This window comes from Oryx dammah, unplaced genomic scaffold (genome assembly GCF_014754425.2).
Source record: "Oryx dammah isolate SB20612 unplaced genomic scaffold, SCBI_Odam_1.1 HiC_scaffold_27, whole genome shotgun sequence".
Lineage (NCBI taxonomy): Eukaryota > Metazoa > Chordata > Mammalia > Artiodactyla > Bovidae > Oryx > Oryx dammah.
In genome coordinates, this window is record NW_024070211.1 from 2085697 (window position 1) to 2089792 (window position 4096).

Sequence of the window (4096 nt, forward strand, 5' to 3'; positions counted from 1 at the left end):
TTCCCCTTTGGTAACCATAAGTTTGTTTTCTGTGTCTGTGAGTCTGTTTCTCTTTTGCAAATAAGCTAATCCATGCGAGCTTTTAGATTCCACGCGTCAGTGATGACATGTGATCCTTGCCTTTGACTTGCTTCACTCAGTATGATAACCGCTAGGCCCATCATGTTGCTGCACGTGGCATCATTTGTAACTTAGTTCAGGGAAAGAGTAAAGATCCAAAACCTGTTCTCTAGATGGCCATTCAGTTGTCCCAGTACTATTTATTGAATAACTCAATCTTTCCTCATTGGTGAGGTAGCAGATTCATCAAATGTTGAATAATACCTATCTGAGTTGAGGCCAATTTTTGGGTTTCTGTTCTGTTTCATTGGCCCATCTGAGAATTCCTGGGCCAAAACCACATTGTCTTAGTGGCTGAAGCATCATACATAATATGGTTCTTTTCTTCAGGGCCCTCCTTTTTTCCAGGGTTTCCTTGGCTATACTCACTGGTTAATTTTTCATGCAAACTTTAGGATAAACACCCAGTTCACTGAGAACTGTTGATATTTCCCCCAGAATCAAAGTATATTTATCAATTCACTTAGAAAGAATTAGAATTTCATGGTGCTGACTCTCCTTCCCCCTACGTGATGTGTCTTTCCACTCTTTCACATCTTGTCTTTTAAGAGCTGTGTTAATTAAACTATGTATTGAAATAGAACATGGATACAGAAAAGTCACAGACCATTAAGGGCACAGCTGGGTGAATTTTCACAAAGAGAACATCCCATGAAATTTCCTCCCAGACTGAGAAATGGAAAATGATAGCACCTCCTCTAAGTCTGTCCTCCCGCCAAGGAGCCACTTGCCCCAATTCCACCCTTGAGTGTTTTTCCTGGTCTTGAGCATCGCCATGTCGATCACACTGCCTGTGGTTTTTGGTGTCTGGCTTCTTTCACTCAATAGTTTGTTGGCAACATTCGTGCCCGCTGTTCTACACGGCAGAACTTTGTTCAGGCTCATTCCTGTATCGTTTCTCACTGCGCTCAAGCATTCCACACCTGGTGGGGGTTTGGGTCATTTCCAGTTCAGGGCTATTAAGACGAGTGCTGCTCTGAAAACTCTAGCCCTTGTGTGTTGGCGCGTTCCTGTACGAGCTCGTTCCTTTTGGCCCTCCAGGGAGAAGCGTGGCTGGGCCACAGGGTGTGTGTTTGAGAGCTTTGCCAGACACTAGCCAATAGTTTTCTGAAATATCGGGACTCGGGACTCCCCGGGGTCCTGGGTTAAGAATCTACCTTCCCGTGCAGGGGAGGTGAGTGCGATCCCTGGTCAGGGAACTAAGATCCCACATACTGCAGGGCAACTAGGCCCATCCATCCCAGCTAGAGAGTCTGTGTGCTGCAGAGAAAGAATTTGCATGCCACAACTTAGAGACCTGAGGCAGCCAAATAAATAAATACATATATTTTTAAATAAATAAAGTACTGGCATTCACTTCTACTCCAAGTGTTGTCTACTTAAATCCCTTCCCTTCTTCCTGGACACACTGAGACTACATCTCCCAGCCTCCCTTGCAGTTAAATAAGTCATGTGATGCTAAGTCCTCGTCAAGGGCCCTGTGTGTCCCTTCCAAGCTCCAAGAAGAGTGAACCAACCTCCTCCATGCTCCCCTCCCCCTCCCCTCTCTCTGGAACCCACAGGGACCCACGTCAGCCACACAAAGAACGGCAACACAGTGTGGGAGGGCAGAGGAGACGCTGGATGGGATCTGGCTTCCCGACCCCGAGGCCCGTGGCCCTGTTTATTACAGACTGGGGAGAGTCAGGTTCTCCTGGTCTGACTGCAGGCAACACCTGCCCCTGCAAATTTGAAAGAGAGGTGCTTTCCCTGCAGGACAAGTCCCTCGCTGGCAAGAAGTATGTTTTTGCTCATGTTTTCTGAGCCCTCTAGTAGCCAACAGTCACACCATCTAGAACATCCCATGTGGTTTCTATGACCCTTCACCCCGCAACTTTACCAATCGTAGCTGCAGTGGGCAGCCGTCGTGTACTCTGAGTCCGCACGTTCCGATTTCTAGCTTGGCTGCAGATGGTGTCTGTGGGGACCTCTGTTCGCCTTTTGTATGGTCTCCAGGAAGACACATGAACATTGACGTCTCAGAAGGGACTCCTCCCACACTGCTGGTGGAGTGTAAATTGGAACAGCCACCATGGAGAACAGTATGGCAGTGCCTTAAAACCTAAAAACAGCACCACCGTATGAGCCTGCAATCCCACTCAGGGACACGTATCCAGAGAAAAACACGATCCGAAAAGATGCATGGACTCCAGTGTTCGCTGCAGCGCTGTTTACAGTAGCCAAGACGTGGAGGCAACCTGAATGCCCGTCAGCAGAAGAATGGGTAAGGCACGTAGGATACAACGGGATATCACTCAGCCACTAAAAAGAATGACATAATGCCATTTGCAGCAGCATCGATGGGCCTAGAGATCGTCCTATTGAGTGAAGTCAGACAGACAAGGAGAAATATCGTATGACGTCTCATATGTGGACTCTGAAAAGAAATGGTACAAATGAACCCATGTACAAAACAGACACAGACCCACAGATTTAGAGAACAAACGCATGGTGTGGGGAGGTGGGAGAAGGATGGGGGAGGGATGGGTAGGAAGTTTGGGGTAGACACGTACACTCTGCCACATTTAAAATGGACCTACTGTACAGCTCAGGGGACTCTGCTCAACGTTATGTGGCAGCCTGGACGAGAGGGGAGTTTCAGGAGAATGGATACGTATGGCTGAGTCCCTTTGCCATCCAGCTGAAACTATCACAGCACTGCTAGTCGGCTATATCCAATATCAAGTAAAAAGTTAAAGCATAAACCCGCTGGAAGAAAACTGCCGTCTCGTGCGACAGACACACCTCAGCAGCCTGTCAGGTCATCCCAGCGGATACCCCCCATCCACTCCTGCTCCAGCGCCCACTGTCTCCCCCCAGAGCCAGAGACCCCCCCAGCGGCAGACGATGCTTCTCCCCCTGATACTGGGAGTTCTTAAAGGACCCAAGCGGCAGCTCCCTCTTCAGATCAGAAAACTTCCAAAGGGAGAGGCGACGTCTTCTGTTGTCGCTCATAAAATTACAGTGTGTAGTCTGTCGGGCTTCCCACATGGCGCTCATGGTAAAGAATCTGCCTGTCGGTGCAGGAGACATAAGACACGCGGGTTCAATCCCTGGGTCAGGAAGATTCCCCTGGAGGAGCGCATGGCAACCTGTAGGATTTTGAGCAGAGAAAGTGAAAGTGACCGAACCCAGGTCTCCGGCATTGCAGGCAGATTCTTTACCAGCTGAGCCACAAGAGAAGCCCAAGAATACTGGAGTGGGTAGCCTCTCCCTTCTCCAGCAGATCTTCCCGACCCAGGAATCAAACCAGGGTCTCCTGCATTGCAGGCGGCTTCTTTACCAAGCGAGCTATCAGGAAATCCCCTGACCTAAGCTGAATTACCTTTCAAAGGATCAGCCTGGAACCCACGGAGAGAATAGACGGTAGAAAGGCGGGAAGTAGAAGCAGAGTCAAGCTCTCTGGAACGAGTTTCTTGCCTTTGACACTGACAGGCATCCAGCAGCTGACATCCAGCTGAGGTCTGGGAGCCTCAGACCTCTGCTCTCCCCTCACCCCATGGAGTCCCAGCTGACGAGCAATTATTCTCCCTAAGGACAGAGGTTATGCACGGATGTGAGAGTTGGACCATAAAGAAAGCTGAGCACCAAAGAATTCATGCTTTTGAGCTGTGGTGCTGGAGAAGACTCTTGAGAGTCCCTTGGACTGCAAGGAGATCCAACCAGTCCATCCTAAAGGAGATCAGTCCTGAATATTCATTGGAAGGACTGATGCTGAAGCTGAAACTCCAATACTTTGGCCACCTGATGCAAAGAACTGACTCATTGGAAAAGACCCTGTTGCTGGGAAAGACTAAAGATGGGAGGAGAAGGGGACGACAGAGGATGAGATGGTTGGATGGCATCACCGACTCAATGGACATGGGTTTGGGTGGACTCCGGGAGTTGGTGATGGACAGGGAGGCCTGGCGTGCTGCGGTTCATGGGGTCGCAAACA